This window comes from Talpa europaea (genome assembly GCF_964194135.1).
Source record: "Talpa europaea genome assembly, chromosome: 3".
Classification (NCBI taxonomy): Eukaryota; Metazoa; Chordata; class Mammalia; order Eulipotyphla; family Talpidae; genus Talpa; species Talpa europaea.
In genome coordinates, this window is record NC_140069.1 from 57,631,447 (window position 1) to 57,652,035 (window position 20,589).

Here is a 20,589-nt window from a genome sequence, read left to right on the forward strand (position 1 = left end):
TATCTATTTTTATTCCACCACTATACTGTTTTAGTTACTACCACATTGTAGTCTAGTTGCAATCTGGGTATGTGTTATCTTCGTTACTTTTTTTTTTTCAGGATTGCTTTGGGTTTTCATAGTATTTTGTGTTTCATATTAATTTCAGAAATATTTGTTGTATTTCTTTGAACAGTGCCACTGAAATCTTGATAAAGATTGAATTGAATCTATATGTTATTTTGTGTTAGACATCCATTCTAACAGTGTTAATTTTTACAATCCGTGATCAGGAAATATGTTGATTTCTTTGTGTCTTATGTTTCTTTTAACAGTGTCTTATAGTTTTTGTTGTACAAGTTCTTCATATCTTTTGTTTGTTTCTTTCTTTTTGATGTCATTGTAAATGAGATTATTTTCTCGCTGTCTTTTCTTTGACTTCCATATAGGAACACAGCTGATTTTGATACATTAAATATTGAATTTGTGGTCTACCACTTTTCTGTAATGATTTATTGGTTTTAATAGTTTCTTTAGTGGAGGTTTTTAGGGTTTACTATGCACATTATGATGTCATTAAAAATAATTTTACTGGGCCTCCCCTGGTGGCGCAGTGCTTGAACGCTGGGTTGCGAAGCTGCCAGCAGCCTCTGCAGCGCCGGTTTGATGCCCGGCCGCCAAGCGAGGGTCCCACATGGTGTGACAGACCTCTCCTGCCGCCTACTGCTCCCCTCAGCAGTGTACTTCCTCAGTCTGCCTGTTTTATCCCCTGCTCTGGCTCTGGTGAATTCTCTCACCCTCCCGCACTTCTGACTGTACCCAGTGCTTATATAAACAAACAAACAAACAAACAAATAAATAAATAAATCTTTAAAAAAAGGTTTTACTTCTTTACCAACATAGATTCCTTTTAGATCTTTTTCTGATATAATTGTTCTAGCTAGAACTTCCAACATTACACTGAGTAGTACTGGTATAAATGGCCATCCTGTTGTGTATCTGTCTTTAGAGGAAAAGTGTTCAGTTTTTCACCATTGAGTACCATATCAGATGTGGTTTTGTCACATATAGCCTTTACTATGCTGAATTTTCTAAAATGCATCCTCTGTATCTGTTGACATGATCACATGATTTATATCTTTCCTTTTTTTAAATGTGATAAATTATATTGATTGTTTTAGGATGCTGAACCATAATTATATCTCTCTTGTGTTGCTAATGGTTTATGCTACTTTTAATGTATTGTTGAATTCAGTTTCTAAGAATTTTTTGAGGATTTACATGTATATTCATTATGGATATTGCTCTGTAGTTTTATTTTTTGTGATGTCCTTATCTGCTTTTGGTATGAGTAGTACTATCCTTATAAAATGTTTTTGGAAGCATACTCTCTTCCTCAATTTTTTTGGGAGAATTCAAGAATGTTTTTGATGTTTTGGTAGAACTCATTAATGAAACCATATGGTTCTGAGCTTTTTTTTTGAGAGAGAGGTTTTTGATTACTGTTTTAATCTCTCAGTGTCTATCTTGATAGTTGAGTAATTATTGGCTAAGTCTTTGCCATTCATGTGCAATTGTCTTCATATCACTTGTTTTTATATCACTTCCACATCTAAAAGATGTCTTTTTTTTTTTTTGCTTGTCATTTTATACCATGCACTGCTCATAAAACAAGAAGGAAAATATTGGTAAGGATTCAGTGTGCTGGAGGATGGAAAGTAACAAGGAAAAAAGTGTATGTGAGGAAGGGAGAAAGCAAATGCCCTCCTACCGGGGCTTATAGGAGTTCAAAAGTGTAATTCCATGCCATCATTTCAGAATGTCACAGAACCGGGTGCTGAGTCAGAGTGGATACCACCTCAACCAATAAAAACAGTGTGGAGCATTGCTTAAACGTATGTTGGGTCAATAGCAGTTATAAGCTTATTTAATATTAAAGTCTCACTTTCCCTTTCTGGGCAATGGAATATCCTCAGATAATAATTGTGAAAATAATTTAAGCAACAATATAAGCTATTTAACTTTGGCACTTAGTGAACACATGAATTTTTTGATCTTGGAACATGAAATAATTGACTAAATAAAACATCTTTTAGGGAATCTAATATAGAAAAATTAGATATCAGTCCACAGAGAATGATTGTTTTAAGCTGGAAGGAAATTCTTGTATCCCTGCGATGCAGCAAAATGTATTGGTTCCTTCACTATGAAATACATCACTTCCGGCGGCCCCGGTGGCGCAGTGGTTGAGCGCTGGGTTGCGAATCTGCCCACGGCCTCTGCGGCGCGGGCTCAATCCCCGGATGCTCCCCGGTCACTGGAGGAGGGTCCCACATGGCGCGCAGACCTCTCCTGCCGCCCGCTGCTCCCCTCAGCAGTGTACTTCAGTCCTTCTGCCTGCTCTGCTTCCGGCTCTGGCTCTGGTGAATTCTCTCACCCTCCCGCGCTTCTGACTGTACCCAGTGCATGTATAAACAAAAACAAACAAACAAATAAAATAAATAAATAAAACATGCCTCTATTAAAAAAAATAAAAATAAAAAAACATATACATCACTTCCTCTTGAATTCTTAAGAACTATTGAGGAAACCCAAACTGTGACACCATACTTACCTCTGGTTGAACACTGACTTTGACTGGATGTTATGTAAAGATTTGTAAACAGAAGCAAACAACAACATGAAGACTATTACAAACATAGTAAATATTTTGGTGACTCGAATGTGGATTTCAAACTCATTGGCAGAGACTAGCATTTGGACTTCGACATGGCTCAGCCATTTTGAATGAAAAATATTTTCTAAGACATACTGGTTCACTAAGTAGACACTTCTAGTGGAAATGTCAACTTTAGAAACAAAACTAGGTGATCTATAAAATAAACAGATATCAGATTGGTTTTATACTTTTCTCCGCTAATATTTTACTACCAAATGATATTGTTCTTTAGTACTGAATAAATTTATACACCACTTAATTATATATCAGGTTCATAAAAACATTTTCTAATATACAAGGATTCCAAAACTAAATTGCAAAAATTACAGAAAGATTATTCCAGTTAAGTAAGAGTAAAGTCAAAATAAACAATTCAGGAATATGAAGACAACATAAAAGGATACATGCTTAAAACCATTCAAAATACATTTGTAAATATAATTATCTTAAATTAAATTGTTTAAATATAAATGTTTTATATAATCCTGTCACAAAATTGAATGAAAAATTAAAAATGTTGAAAAACAAAAAAAGTGAAAAAATTACTAAATCAAAATAAATATCTGCTAAAAATTCAGATTGCAATAAAATTTAAGGAATGAGTAAAAGTGAGCTGTATTTGTATTTATAGTCTTCCATAAAATGAGTAAAACATGAAATTTTATTTCTGTTTTCTTTTAAAATTGTTAGTATAGCATAATTGCAAAGCATGAGGAAAAAAAAAAAGAATATGCCCATGTGCAAAAATGAAGATAAAGAAACAGGAAAGAGTATTTAAAATAGAAAATATAATGCCCATGTTTGGTCCATTGATTACCCAAAAATTCCCAGAGGCAGAGATCTTGTCTTGTTGACTGACGTTTACCAGATGCATGCCTGTTATATTGAGTGAGGACCATCTTTAAAATAAATACGAATATAGTATTCTTACCTAGTAAAAGACAGTCTTTTAGAAATTTTTTGAGACGATTATACTTTCTTTTAGTTTTGACACATAAAGTGCAAAAACATAAAAGTAGGGATATCAAGGAATTGAATAATAAGTTGAGATTGAATAATAAAGATAAAATTTTTCCATTATGTAGGAGCAATAGAGTTTTTTTGTTTTTGTTTTTGTTTTTTTTTCGGATGAATGTACTAAAATGCTCTGGCAGTGCAAGGGGTTAAGTCTCAGCACTATGAAGCTATCTGAGGCACTGCAGTACTTTGATCCCAGGCCAGGGAGCTGACCCACATGGCACAGCAGATCTCTCCTGCCTTGCTTGTTGCTCCCCTCAGCAGTGTATCACTGTAGATCTGCCAGTTCTGCTCCCCACTCTGTCTCTGGTGAATCCTCTCACCCCTTTCTGACCCCACACCTCTGGCTTACACCCCAGCTCTTATATGTGTAAATAAATAAAATAAATCTTTAAAAAATACTAAAATGCACTAAAAGCTACAATAATTAAATCAAAGTGCTGGTACAGAATAGATAGATCAATATATATTACACACGTATACATTTGGAATTATAATATTTGGAAATACAATGTATCATAATATAGTATAGTGTAGTATTGTATAGTATTAAGTTTGTGATAAAGTTATAATGACAAATTAATGAGCACTAAATACCTCAGCATTGCACAATACTTTATATAAAATGGACTATTAAAGGAAGAAGTGAAATTAAGTCATTGCCTTATAACCAATTAGATTTACAAATAAACCTAGAAGAAAATATGCATGAATATTTATTCCTTGCCTTGGAAGGGACATGGTATGTCTTCAAAACCATGAGGAAAAATTATATATAGTCATACTGGTAGAATAATCCTTAAAAACTCAAGCTGGGTATTGTTAATCAACAAATATCTAATAAGTGACAAACTACTGCATTTATTGTATATATAATTTATAGTATTCTGTGATATTATATTTTTGTATTTACATATTATATTTTATGTATATTAAAACACAATTTGTGAGTCAGATTTACTTTTAATTTCTCTAAAGGTAAATATAACATGAATAATTAAGATGAATTTGAAGTCGTAACTTAAAAAACAGACAGGTCATGAACAATTTACAAAACAAGAGTTATAAATGTGAAAATAAATATGTGCAAATATACAACCTTAGGTGATTATTCAAGTTAATACAAATACCACAAAAGACATAGCATTTTATTCACTTAGAAAAGATAGCTTTTAAACTTTCATAATCAATATGGATGTGAGTTCTGTGTTACCAATGCTCTTCAGGCTTTATTCTAGCACAGTAAGTGAATACATTTAGAGAATGTGATTTGGCATCAGATTTCAAAGCCTTTAAGAGGTTAGTTGTTTCACCTAGAAATTCTACTTTAATTAAAACCACAAACAAATATTCATCATGTAATTTTAAAGTAAGAATGTATAATTTATATATTCAGAAAGAAAAGAGAATGATGGAATAAGAAAAAAATGGAGAATTATACCAATGCAATGTAACAATTCCATATAGGGAAAAGAATCTTGTGTTTTACTAGAACAGAAAAGAATGGCAATCTCTATGGTTAAGTTAATGTGATGTTTTGAAACAAACAAAAGTATTTGAATGTACCTCATTCCCATAAGAGAAGTGTTCTTTATTCACATATTTGAAGTAATGTCAAAGGTAGTATATAATCAGAACTGAGAGTGATATTTGTTACTCATCAAAATCATAACTCCAGCAATCAAGGTCCTCTGAAAACTGGAGAATTGATGAGTAAGAAGCAGGGGTCCTGATGATCCACAATGACAATATCTTCAACAAAATATTAACAAACTGAATTCAATAATAATTAAAAGATTATACTCCTTGTCAAGTAGGTTTGTCCTTAGGGCAGTTCAACATATGCAAATTGATAAATGTGATACACTACAATAACAAAATGAAGTATAAAACTTATATTATCATGTCAATAGATGCAGAAAAAACATTTGACAAAATTCATCATTCTTCGATGATCAAAATTCTTAGCAAACTAGATAGAATGAACATACCTCAACTTAATAAAGCCCACAAATGACTAGCCTACAGCTAATATTATACTCAATGGTGAAAAATGGAAAACTTGTTCCTTTTACTTTAAGACAAGGAAGAAGACAGACATCTACTCTTGCTACTTCTCTCTTTCCCCACAACTTTTATTTAATGTAGTTCTGAAAGTAACAAAAAGAAATAGAAAACATCCAAATTGAAAAGGAAGGAGCAAAACTATCACTGTTTGCAGATGACATGATATTATATTTAGAAATCTTGCTTTTTGTAGAGAAAGACTCTACAAAGTAACTGTTAGCACTAATAGCTGAATTCGGTAATGCTGCAGGTTACAAATCAAGTTATAAAAAACAGTTGAACTATTGTAACAATGAACTATAATAACAGTGAGCTATTGGTAAAATAAATTATGAAAGCAATCTCATTTACAGTAGCATTAAAATGAATAAAATACCTTGGGTAAAAGATTTGTATATTGACCACTATTAGAAGAATTAATATTGTTAAAGTATCCATAATACATAAGTGATCCAGAGACTCAAATTCTTATAAAAATTCCAATGTCATCCACAGAAATAGAAAAAAAAATCCTAAAATTTATATAGAAACACACATACACACAAGATAGTTAATGCAGTCTTTAGAAGGAACAAACCAAGAGGCAACACACTTCCTGATTTCAAACTATATTGCAAAGCTATAGTGATCAAAACAGTATAATACCGGCATAAAACACAGACATACAAATCTGTGGAAAAGGATGGAAGGACCAAATATAAGGCCATAAATATATGCTAAGTTAATTTATGGGGGGATGGTAGTCTTTTCAATAAATAATGGTGGGAGGCAGATACCTATATGTAAAAGAATGAAACTGGACTACTATCTTACACCCACCCAAAGTCAACTCAGAATGGACTGAAAACTAACATAGATCTGAATCCATAAAACACCTAGAAGGAAAGTTGGGGGTAATTTCTTTGATATTGATATTGGCAGTGATTTTTTTTTGGGGGGGGGGAATTGACAACAAAAACAAAGGAAACATAAGCAAAAGCAACCAAGTGGGCCTATACAAACTGAAAAACTTGTGTACAGTCAAGAAATCCATCAATAAAATATAAAGGACACATATGGAGTGGAAGGAAATACTTGCAAACAGTTTATCTGATAATAGATTAATATGCAAAATATACAAGTAACTCTTGCATCTCAGTCGCACACGCACACACACACATACACACACATCTATATACTAGATAGCCAAAGTACTGAATAGACATATTTTCAAAGCAAAATACAAATGGTCAGCAGGTACATGAAAAGGTATTTAATGTCACTATTAGGGAAATGAAAATCAAAGATACAAGATATGACTTTATTGTTAGCATATCTGTTATTTAAAAAACCAACAGACAACAAATACTGGCAAGGACATTGCAAAATGGAACCTTGTACACTGTGGGAATGTAAACTGATGTAGTCATAATGGAAAATAGCATGTGGGTTCCTCAAGAAGTTAAAAATAAAACCATCATATGGGCCAGCAATCCTGCTTTTTGATATATATCCAGAAGGAACAAAAATCACCATCTCAAGGAAGTATCTGTGCTTCCAGCTTCTTTACAGTATTATTCAAAATAATACTAAGCTTCCATCAGTAGATGAATGGATAAAAATAATGTATATTATATTATATACATGTGTGTACATATATATGTATATATAAATGAAAATTATTCATTTATAAAAAAGAAATAATCTGACTTTTCTGATGACATGGGTGAATCTGGACCCAGAGGGCATTATGCTAAGGATCACTGATAACACCTTTCATATTTCACTGGAGGCAGTGATGAAAAAATCAGAAATCCTTCAGAATACTATTAAAGGCTATGTCACCAACAAGGCTGATGAGTGTCTCAATTAATTGAAATAGTTCTCTTCGAATAGTTTTTCTTGAGGTGTAAACATTTATATGACTTAATTGATCCAAATCATGTTAATCATTTCACCCATTCATTATTAGGACTGTATTCTTAAACTATTTAGACACCAAAGATGTTAACCTTATCCACTGCCCCCATGGTTATCTAAACCAGAAAAAGCCAGAAATAATTTCTAGCTGTAAAGAGAATTCCGAGAGAAGACTAATATCTCTTCTTATAGTACATTCAAGCTTTTAGATCACTATTAGTTGATTTTATAATTACTCTAACATGTTTTATATATATTTCTGTCTAATCATCCCTTTCCTTTTTACTTGTAGAGAGAAACTCATATTCAACTAATATTTATTGATGGTTTGGCATAATACTTTTATACATTTAGTTTTTATAATATACACAGAAAGTAAGTTTTGTTATACAAATAGAAAAATAAAACTCAGAGCAAGTTATTATGAGATATTCGAAGATAGACCAGGGATTTGAGCTGAGGAATCACGGGTCCTCAGGTACTCTCTATCTGAAGAGGTTGACACACAGCATCTAAGCTGTCATCCTATCCTCCTGGTAAACATCAACATGAACAGAGAGTTCTGTCTTGGTGCAGGTAAGAATGACAGTGGACCTCCCTCTCTCTAATCCCTTCCCCTCAGGAACACAGAGGACTGTGGTGATGGTGCATAGGTGCATTGGTGAAGGAAATTCTAGGGGGACTACACCTGAAGGCGAGGGGGGAAGCAAAAAGTGTTTAAAAGTGAACAATTATGTGAAAAAAAAATTTTAAAAAAAGAATTAGAGGTGAATTCTGCAAGACTCCCAACCTGGTTCTTCCAAGAAAGAAGGGTTAGCATTAATGTTTAAATATGCTTACCACCTCTGACTTGGCAGATAATCATCTCAGAATCACAATAATCATCTAATAATTCAAAACTCTTTCTTCATAGAGCCTTGAAAATGAATGAGCTGATTTGTATCTCTTTTATATAAAGGAACTCTAAATAGAATGGAGTATTTCTATACACTCTAAATTTAACAAATAAGAGCTGTTTCAGAGTTCTGGCTAATGTTTGATCCCAAATCATCCTACTTGCTGATTTATGTTAAGCTCTGTGGTTTTCTAAAATTCTGTTTCTTTTATTATCACACAATATCATATTCCAATACCTAATGGGTTAGATACAATGACCATTGAAATGATGAAGTACAGTTTCAAAGGAATGTGGTTTGTAAGTATGTGCCCTTTTTTTCCCCAACTAGAAGGAACTGTTTAAGAATAGAAAATGGGAATACATTTTAAAACCCATAAAGTAGGAAGGCATGGTATTATAAGGAACAATAATTAAAGCTAAGGAGATTATAATGCAGCCAAGAATGGTTATATCACTTATTTGTGCACTGAAATTGAAATAATGCTGTTCAAAATTCTATTGAAAATATGATTGCTAATATCAGAGATGGCATAAATGAAGCTAAATTTTAATGAGGAAAGAAAATGGAATGGCTTTCCAACCCTGTGTAATTTGTTCAACTCAGAGCTAAATATATTACCTAAAAATGTATAGAAAATGATATGCTCATCATTGCACAGCACTAAAATGTTAGTGGATTACCAGAAAAGATTCATTACTACTGCTGAAAAATGATGATCTTCTGTAGCAAAAAAAAATGAGAGGTTAGAAGGCTTTTCTTCACAAAGGACTCATGTTTATTTAGAAGGTGAATTTCATACATGTTGAATATCATAATTTATAAACATTCCAATGTCTTACAATTATTTTTATGTATAAAATGTAATGAACAGCTAACTGAAGGTCAGGATTTCCCCAAGATTTAAATCCCTTTTATATCCTTCTAGAAAATGCCTTGAAAACTATAATGTATCCTATTTGTGTGCTCAAATACAGTGCTTGTGAATTTAGAAATTGCACTATTTGGAAAATAGGGTGTAGAAGAAGGGAATAAGACACTGACTAGTGAAGATGTTTTCTTGTTTTTGTTGCTGAGTTTTTATTAATCAAATGTTAGCGAACACATTTCCTGTGTCTAACAGTATTTGTCATTTACTAACTATCTATCCCGTGAATCTGAAGGGAAACAACGTGCCCATAGTCAACGTTTCCCCAATTTCTTTACTTGCCTGTTGTCTTCAAAAGTAGCATCACTAGTTAAGGGTCTTTGCTGTGACGCTTATATTTTAACCTATTGAAACATGATTTACTTCACAAGTAGTGAAAAAGTGAGTATTTACTTCCGTGGCTCCTTTCTGTAACTTCGTCTTACCAGCACTTTCTGTGTGAAATAGGAGCAGAAATTCTAGTACAATAAAGTAATCCCTTCTCCTCACAATGTGCCCACTACAATCCTGTGTGTGTGCACCTGTGTGCATAAGTGTGTGTCTGTCCATGTATACATCTCTATGTACATATATATGTTCCCTATTTTTTCGTTCATACAATCACATTCACAAAATATCGACTACTTATTTACTATGAGCTGTTGTACTTTTGCTTGCAGTATAAAGTAGAGAAGACTTGCGGTCACATTGTTTGAATCAGATAATTAAAATGAAATTTTAATAATTAAAATTAATAATTATTAAATTTAATTATTAAAATTAATTATTAAAATAATTAAAATGCTTACTATGATGCTTACTATCTGTATAACCTCAGAAGTCTGGCCTATCTTCTATTTTCATAATATGATCATAAAAATGTTGTTCCTAGACTTGATGTGAGAAATAATTGTTTTGGGAACAAAGGACACAGCGCTTGTATAAGCAATCACTAGATGTCGCATGACAAAGATTACATTTTATCTAGTAAAAACTCATTTGTCTTCTTTTGTCACTTTTTCTCTTGCTCTCATTCTCACTAGCAATCATTTTTCTATTTTATTTATATAAAAATATACTTTGCTTTTTCATCTTAGAGTCACATTTCCTCTGTCCTTTTTTACAGAAAAACTCTCTGAGTTGTCTATGTTCATTTTTCTTCAACTCCTATCCTCTTATTCTCCTTTGAAATCAAATCAGGACTTTTCTTTCCCAATCCCACCGAAACTATTTTTTTTGAAAGCCAACAATGACTTCCATTTTGCCACGTCTGGGTCAGTTTTCATCCTCATCTTATATGACTTCAGGATACTCTGACCAAGTTAATATTTCCTTCCTCTTTGAAATATGCTTTTTACAAGGCTTCCGGGATAAGACATTCTTTCGGTTTTCCTCCTGCCCACAAGGAATTCATTCTCTATCTTTGTGTATTGCTCATGATCCCCACAATCTGTGAGAGTTTCCAAGCTTAGCTCTTGGATTGTTTTTCTTTCTTTCTATATTTACTCCGTTGGTTATTTCTTCGTTTTTGTAGTTTCATATATCAACAACTTGTGAATTTATACGTCCAAACTAGACCTTTCCCCTGAATTCTAAGCTTGCATAGTTAACTACTTACTTGCTATTTTTACTTGGATGCCCAATAGACATCTTGAAATTAATGGATTTGATCTTTCCTCAAAACTTGCTTTCCTGTAGTCTTTCTGGTCACAGTAGAAGATGACTCCATTTTTCCCATTGTTCACACCATTATCCTTCAGGATTCTCTTTTGCTTCTCTTATTGTTATCTCATTTATCTGATCTACTGTCATTGCTTCAAAATTGATTCCTGATCTGACTTCTTTTCACCTGGCAAATCATTGGGATCTCTTGAAGTGAATCAGTTACTTTCTAACTAGTTTTTCTGTCCTTGTTCTGTCAGCCTAAAGCTACACTAATTCTTGTAAACCACTTAGCTCATCAGTGTCCTATGTTGAAAATACTCCCATTATCTCCCATCTCACTACTGGTAAAAATCATAATATTCATAGTGTTCTAAAGGCTAGCCCAACAAGCTTCTCTGCTCTCTGACATAGTCTCATACTGCACTTCTAGCACACTAACCTACTTGCTGTTCTTTAAACACAGTCAAATTTTCTATCTGTGGCTCCATCTTCCCTCATATAGCCAGTGTAACAGGGCCCTGCGGTGTGGACTGACATTTTTCTCATTGCCCTCTAAGCAGTGGAAACCACTAGAATAATATGGCTTTTTGCTCACCTGTACTAGAAGTTACTGCCTTTGGGCAGTCCCTCCTTTGGGCACCAACCAGGTTAAATGGTACTATCAGGAGCTATCAAGTAGGGTAAAGGACTCTGAAAGGGAATATGAGGAAGAGCATGAGCCAGCTTAGGATCTCAGAGAGACTCCCCACATGTTCCAAGATGCCTGGATGCCGGCTTCTGGACTCCTGCAATTCGGTACTTGGCCTTCAAAGAAGTAATAGCACAACTTAGTACTGATCTCTGAAGAGAGAAAAGCCAAAAACTTTTTGCTGTGATTGGGAAGCTGAACTTGCCTCTGTCTTGATGCTGCAAGGGAAGCTCTAGAACCCAATGCCATTATTTGCATCAACCTCACCTCCGTGATTTATATCTTCCCCTCTTTTACTGCCAATTGAATTGTCTGCTTGTGTTATTGTAATGTGGATTTCCCTCAGTACATCATAGTGCAATTGCATAAAATTGGCTTAACTTGTAAGATCTTTCCACCATAGTGGAAGTTAGCACATTGAAACACGAAACTCATATTACACCCTACAGGCATATTTATGGTGTGGAAAGGTCACAGAGATTTTCAGATGAAACAAATTCTAACTGGGAGAACTAACAGTGTATTGCATGAGTATTCTTGGAAGAAATAGCCACATCCAGAGGGCTAACAATAATGTTACTATACTCAGAAGTGACAACAAATCAGAAAAATATATTGCACTAACATGAATACAATGTATTTCAAACTAGTTACCTGTCAAAGAAGCAAAAAATTGTGGATCTGCTTATCCTAAGAGGCCTGTTCAGCCACCATTTTTTACCTATGGTTCTGCATTCATAAGCAAGGTCAGAACTGCCCAGTCAATCAGTTATTGGAGCCCCAGTCCTGCAAAATGCCTTTCAAATCAATCAAGAGCAGAAAGCTTGATCACCCTAGGAAGGGTATGATCAGGAATGCCAGGGGGGCTGTTGACTGATGTATAACAAGGGACACTAGAAGCTGATCAGTCAAATGCTTTGTTGATAAGATTGAAACCAAGGCTGGGGATCTAGGGCTTGATCTCAATTACAATATGAGTCATCAAGCAGATGAGAAGTGCCTGGAGGGCAGACTCACAATCCCTGATGCTATAGATGACAGAGCACATTTTCTAGTTTCACCCTCACCTTTTTTTTTTTCTTTTTCCCCTTATAACTGATGCTGAATGATTATTTTATCAATAAAAGTCCAGGATCTTGCTCTTCAGCAGCATCCTGCATTGTGCCACTGCTCCACTCCCGTTTCTCTATCAGAGTGGTGTTGCCAATGCAACAAAAAATTACCTGCAACACCACTGTAAAGGCAGGACTGGACACAGTGCAGGTTTTCTGATCCCATGCAGACTGGGTAAAGGAGGAGTCAGAGTCTTCAGTGGTTTTGCAGGTTTTTATTGGGGTTCAGCAGGTATGTGGCAGGTAGGGGTGCTGGGGGGCCAGGAGGCTGGCAGTCCTCCCAGCCCCCAGCAAATCCTCACTCTATCTGGGCTCTCTGGCCTTCGTTCTGCTGCTTCTAGGCTTTTCTTTCAGCTTCGGCTTCGGCTTCTACTGCTGCTACTGGTGTCCCTGTGACACCGCCCTTAAAAAGCATAGTCTTAGCTCAGCTGAATCCCATCTACCTATGCCCACACCCTACTCCAGGTGCCCGCCATCAGGCATGCATTCAGGACAAGGATCCATCATCTATCCTGATGGCGGAAGGGCAGAAAAGCCTGACATTTTCTTTACCCTACAACCACTATACAAGAGGGTCAGTGTTATGAAAAGAAAGTGGTGGTGTGAACCGATTGCTGGTAAAATATCTTTTTTTTTTTTTAAAGATTTATTTATTTATGCATACAAGAGCTGGGGTACAGGCCAGAGGTGTTGGGGGTGAGAGGATTCACCAGAGACAGAGTGGGGAACAGAACAGGCAGACTGACTGAAATATACTACTGAGTGGAGCAGTGGGTGAGACAGGAGAGGTCAGCTGTGCCATGTGGGTTGCTCCCTGGCAAGGCCAGGGATCAAATTCATGCTGCAGAGGCTGTGGACTTCTTCATAGGTTGCATCTTAACTCCTTGCACCACCAGGGAGGCCCCTGGTAAAATATCTTATGTAAATTTTATAAAAGCATATGATCCTCAGTAGTTGTGGGAGACCCCTATGCAAATGAGGGATATAGATGCTTAAATTTCATTAGCTTCAGGTTGAATCTGTCTCTGTCCCGTTGTTTAGAACCAAGTCAAACACTCAATAGGCACCCTAAGAGGATGCATTCAATAAAGTGCTTATCACATGGATTTAGCCATATTGTTAGGGTTTTCAGATAAAATATAAACATTAATTAAATCTGAATTTGTGATAATCAAATAATTTTAGGTTTAAGTATATCGATGCAATATTTGGGATATAATTATACTAAAAGTTTTCCTTGTTTATTTGAAATTCAAATTTAACTGGGCTTCATTAATCTTTATTTGCTAAATCTGGCAAGCTTAGTATTAAGTTTTAGTGACTTCTAACATCGAGGTAAGATAAAAAATTTACCTGTCATTTCTATTTTTGGCTTTGGTTTTTGATTTTGAAGTATTTATTTGTGCATTTAAATTCTTATGCCAAATAACATTCATTTTGATTATTGATAGAAGGCATGGCTCCCATTAATGTTTATAAATAGTTCACCTAAATATATTCTTATTAACTATATGCTCTTAAAGACCAGTGTATCTCATCTGGTGCCTGTGGAGGACCCAGGGAGTAGCAGGAATGTAGTCTGGACTTGATACTTGGTAAATTGTGTACAGGGAAGTGTAATTGATAATAAAGTGACTGAAGGTTGGTCAGCTTTTTGTTATCATGCACGATGTCAGTGATAACATACTTTTGCTTGCTAGTGCTACCTCTTCCAGGCCCAACCCCTTGGTATGACACTGTCATGAATTTCCATTCACAGGGCACAGCCTTTGTTACTGAAGGCAGAGTGATATTTCTATAAATGTTTATGAGCTGCATTAATGTCTCACCAACTTGCATGTATTCTGGCCTGTGCTTCCTTTACTGGTTGCTTGCCTGCAGTGGCAACTGACTCCCTTTTTTTGGTACCAAGTTTCTCTGAGATTTCCCCCCCTTTCTTCTATTAATAGTTCCTTCACTAAATTTCACCAGTCCGAGCAGACCTCCAGGGCTCATCTTCAACCCCATGTCTCTGGTCGGACTTTGGTCATCTTCTCTAACAGCAACGCAGTGCTAACATTTCCCCCATTTGTATGTCAAACTGCAAATAGACCAACAGTGGGCCCGCCTGGCAGCTGTGAACAGAGAGACTCTGTTAACAACAGCGTTTATGGCAGGGAAAGTAACTATTATACTTGCCTATTAGGTATGGAGGAAGGAGCTGGCTCAATCTGCCTCTTTGCATAGTATGAAGCTCGGAGCTTAAAAAGGTCAATGGGAGGTGGAGAAGAACTGGACTAGTTCCGGAAAGGGGGGCATAGAATTCCTATTGCTCAGACATCTTGGTTGTTCCTGTCTCTTCAGGGGTTGCATGTTCATTTGGGGGCAAGGGGCACTTAGCAGGTGGTCTGCACAGGATCTGGAGGGTGTGACCTCATAAGGTTGTCCTCAGTCACTTCTAGTGTTTCTGTCTGAGCCCCAGAGCAGAGCTACTCCATATCCTGTTAGAACCTGCTTTGATCAGTTTCTGCTGGTCAGATTCTGCTTACTTTGCAAACACAAGCTGGCAAAAACCTTGTGAAAAAAGGAGAAGGGGGACGAGGTACACAGGAAGAACACAATGAGGGTTCTTTGATCACTCCTTGTGAGACAGGCTTGGACTTTGCGAAACAGTTTCTGACCAAGGTTTCAAAACCTTTGCCCTGGGAGAATTTCTTTTTCCTTTTGTTACTAATGTGTGACCTGTTTATTGGCAAGAGAAAAACAACCTGAAAACTGATTCCTATACTTCCTGATAGTATCTGGGGCTCAAATGGGTCCCGGGCTCCCTGGTACCACTGTTGTCCAGCGTTGGTGCATCAGTCCCTTGTTCTGCCTCCCGTGGGACAAGCATCATGGTGGGGGCTGGTGGGGAGCTTAGAAAATGCCATGTAGAGTAGCAAACTTCCCTTAATTTTGAGCCTTTCTGATTAAAAATAACAGCTTACAAACTAAGTTTTTTTTTTCTTTTAGATCATTTATTATTATATATTTGATTAATGTTATAACATGCATGCCAGAAATGCTTTTCTCCCTCAGTTTCCTGTTCAGTGGAAGAGTATGTTAATAGGAAGATACAAATAAAAAAAAATCTTTGTACTTGAATGTCTTGATCATATTACTTAGGTACTGGCTCAGATATATATTTTTACATATTTGTCTTTTCCTATATTTGGGTCTCATAGTCTCGTGACTAAAAATAGATGAGTCTTCTATTTTATTTATAGTAAATTATTGGTTTTAGACTTTTTCTTCTAAATACACATACATGAAATTTAAAAATATAACTTAACAGAGATGGTTAATAAACAGACAAAAGTAGACCAAGGAGAGTAAAATCCACAAGCTTCTATACAGCAGAGTGAAGCCCCTAACCCAGCTGCAAGCTGTTTGACTGAAGTTTTCATTTTTCAATCAATTGTTTCTGCATGGATTACACATAACCTTGGAAACTTTTTCTTGTGTTTATGGGAATGCTTGTAAAATTGCTTTGGATGAAAATGCGGAAAGCCAATACTTGAAAACTTTTCTGGGCTTTTTTTTCATGTGCCATTTAGTTAGGAGAAGAGCTGAAGAGATCAAGGATAAAAGTAAAACTGTGAATGACACAAGCAAGAAGTGTTTTTCAAAAAGGGCTTAGGACTGAGGCAAAAAAAGGAAGGGTCGGTTAGTTTATGCTTTTCTTCATTCTTGCTACAATCATTGTCTCAGGAATGAATTCATATTCTGCATCATTTTCGGTTACCTTTATGGTCTTTCTTACAAGAATGAGGAATGAAAATTTTAATGCCTCATATATTCTATGAATTACTGTAGATGGCTAGACTGCACTACTTTGATCTTTCCTATATTCTGTGGTTTGATTGGATCGTGATGTGAATGGAAAGCAGCACAAAACAAATCAGTTTCTGAGAGAACGACTTTAACAAGAAAAGGAGAAAAAGGTACCTCAGTCCACTTCAGAATATTACATATGTGACAGTAAGAGTCCAGATAACTGCTCCTGTGTCCAAGTCAAAATCATCATCAGTCTTTCTAGTTGATTCACATTCTGACCTGAGAATTCATTACTCGAAATGGTGATCAAGATTTGGAACAAATAACAATTTACCATCATTTAGATTTATGTTGTTTCCTGTGAGACCTAGCACAGTGCCTTATACATTGCGGGTTTATAGAACGTGTGGAATGAATGAATTCAGTTGTGGTATCTTAAGATAAATGAAACTACACAGCTAAATTTTTCTACATAAATATATGTTTCTGTAATGCAAATGAGCTCACATATGGTTAATAAAGAGAAGAATCATGTTATAATAATGAAGAAATTATATAGGTTCATAAGCATTTTTTTCCCAGGGAGTTTCCCAGTGATACCAGCTGATCTCCAAGGGCACTAGCACAGTGGACAACACAACAGGCAGAAGCACAGCAAGGGCAGAGTTATGAGCTGCCCTCTGCCAATGTTTTCTCCTTGCTCATTTTGGCCAGATGCTCAAGATTTTTCTCATCTGGGTGCATATTGTCTGTGTCTCCAAAATGAAAGCACTACCTCTTCTGCAACCCCCTTTAGTCAAATTATCATCATTATTTAATAATACCATGGTATTATGGCAAATTGGGACATTATCATGCCCTTTTACTGAGTTAGGATGTAATTAATATTATTTTGATTTTGTAAGTGCTCTGGTTATGAGATTTCACAGGTTTGAAGGTGTGGCTTATAACCTTATTTTCCCTGCCCTAAAATACTTATTATTTTGAATGTGTAATTTTGCAGAACATGAATTACATTCTTTTATTTTTTTTTGTCTTCAAGAATACACGTACTTTATTAGAGTGGAAAGCATATATTGTTTACACAAACATAAGAGAGAGCTGAAGGAAAAAGTTAAACTATATACAGAAAGGGAAATGGTGTGATAAGTCTCTGTCTCAGTGGGAAAAATCTTATGGTGTCAGAGCGGTGGAAGTTTTCAGAAATCAAACATTCCAACCTATTTCTCATAGAGACAGAGTACACCACCCAGAAGGAGTGAGTTGCCAAAAAGTTTACATTTGTTTTTTTTTTTTTTTAAAGATTTACTTATTTATTTATATAAGCACTGGGTACAGTCAGAAGCACGGGAGGGTGAGAGAATTCACCAGAGCCAGAGCGGGGAGCAGAGCAGGCAGAAGGACCGAAGTAACTGCTGAGGGGAGCAGCGGGCGGTGCCATGTGGGACCCTCCTCTGGTGGCCGGGGAGCAACTGGGGATCGAACCGGCAGCAGAGGCTGCGGGCAGCTTCGCAACCCAGCGCTCAACCTCTGCGCCACCGGGGAGGCCCTACACTTGTTTTTGACAAATTGAAATACCCTTCCTTGTTTTGGGACACCTGTCTCAGCACTTCTCATATATTCATATATATATATATATATATATATATATATATATATGGTTTATTTTATTTATTTATGCATAGAAGAACAGGGGTATAGGCCAGAGGTGAGGGGGTTGAGAGGATTCACTAGAGACAGAGAGAGTGGGGAGCAAAATAGGCATAGCTACTGAAATACACTGCTGAGGGGAGCAGTGGGTGAGACAAGAGAGGTCTGCTGTATCATGTGGGTCACCTCCTTGGCCGGGGATTGAACTTGTGCTGCAGTGGCTGATGATAGCTTGACAGTGTTGAGAGTATAATTCCTGCACCCCCAGGGAGGCCCAGCACTTCTCATATTCATAGCAATCGAGTCTCATCCCAGTGCCATCCAGATCTTTTCATTATGTTCATGTTCATGCCTTTGCTTTTTCATGGGTAAAGTGAAGATTTCTTTCCTTGTCTTTAATTGTAGGAGACAACTATGTCTCTCAGTTTTTCTGGGTTACTTCTAATTTGTACCTCCTGTTCTGGTTGCTAATTATTAATGGTCCTATTCTTATACATGACCTGGTTTGGAAGATAAATTATATGATTACCCTAGTTATGAGACAATGCTGGGAATTAAAAAAATTATTTGTACTTATCCACCTCTTGTTTATCAAATCTTACCCATTCTTCAAGACCCCATTTAATTTCAATTTGTTCATGGATGGAATTTGGGGGGGTATTCTAACTTAAATAAATCAGAAGGAGAAAGACAAGACCAGGTAATTTCAGTCATATGTGAAATATAGAGCAGTAAAACAAACGAACAAATGCCAATCTCTAAAGAGTGGTAGTATGAATATTTATCTGGGAAGATTAGTGTATATCTGTAAAATAGATAATATCAGTACATGGAAGAGAATGAAATATTATAAGTACTTAGAACTCAGTCTGACATATAGAAGTTCTAGTTATATGTAATGTAATATAATGTATGGCCATGAAATGCTTCTAAGACAGAGCAGAAAATACAATGATCTAGATGAAGAATTCTAAATATATTGTAAAAATGATTTTGATTAAGACACTTTGAGTGACCTTGTAGCTGCAAGACTCCTGCAGAAGCCATGGATGAAGAATCTAGTGACTCTGGAGCAAAAAAAGTTTGTTCAATAAATGGTGCTGGGACAACTGGGTCACTAAATGCAAAAGAATGAAACTTGAATTCTACTTCACACCATGCACAAAAACCACTCAAAATGGATTAAAGAACTAGACATAAGACCTGAAACCATAAAATATATAGAAGGAAATACAGGCGAAACACTACATGACATGCACCTCAAAGACATCTTTACAGACACATCACCCAAAGCAGTGATAGTGAAGGCAAAGATAAACAGCTGGGACTACATCAAATTAAAGAGCTTCTGCACAGCAAAAGAGACAATAACCAAAACAAAGAGAAACCCCACTGACTGGGAGAAAATTTTTGCCCCCAACACTAATGCTAAAGGACTGATCAAAAAATCTACAAAGAGCTGATGAGACTCAACAAAAACAAAGAAAATAATCCAGTCCAAAAATGGGCAGAAGAGCTAAAAAGAAACTTCTCCGAAGAGGAAATACAAATGGCCAACAGGCATATGAAAAAATGTTCAACATCACTTGTAATCAGGGAAATACAAAGCAAAACTACAATGAGATACCATCTCACACCCATGAGAATGGCACATATTAAAAAAACTAGCAACAACAAATGTTGGTGAGGATGTGGAGAAAAAGGAACTCTCTTGCACTGTTGGTGGGAGTGCAAACTGGTCCAACCACTATGGAAAGCTGTGTGGAGATTCCTCAACCTACTAAAGATAGAGCTCCCATATGATCCAGCAATTCCACTCCTAGGTATTTACCCAAAGGACACGGAAACATCAATTCCAAAGGGCACCCGCACCCCTATGTTTATAGCAGCACTATTTACAATAGCTAAGCTTTGGAAACAACCCAAATGCTCAAAAATAATAACTGGATCAAGAAGATGTGGTACATATACACCATGGAATATTACTCAGCATTCAAAAAAGATAAACACATGCAGTTTGCAGCAACATGGATGGCGCTGGAAGGGATCGTGCTCAGCGAAATAAGCCAGAAAGAAAAAGAAAAATACCGGATGGTGTCACTCATAGCAGGAATCTAGAAAACCTAAATAAGGGACCAGGAAAAAGAATAACTATAAGAAAGAAAAAATCAAAATCAGCAAACAACTATGAACCA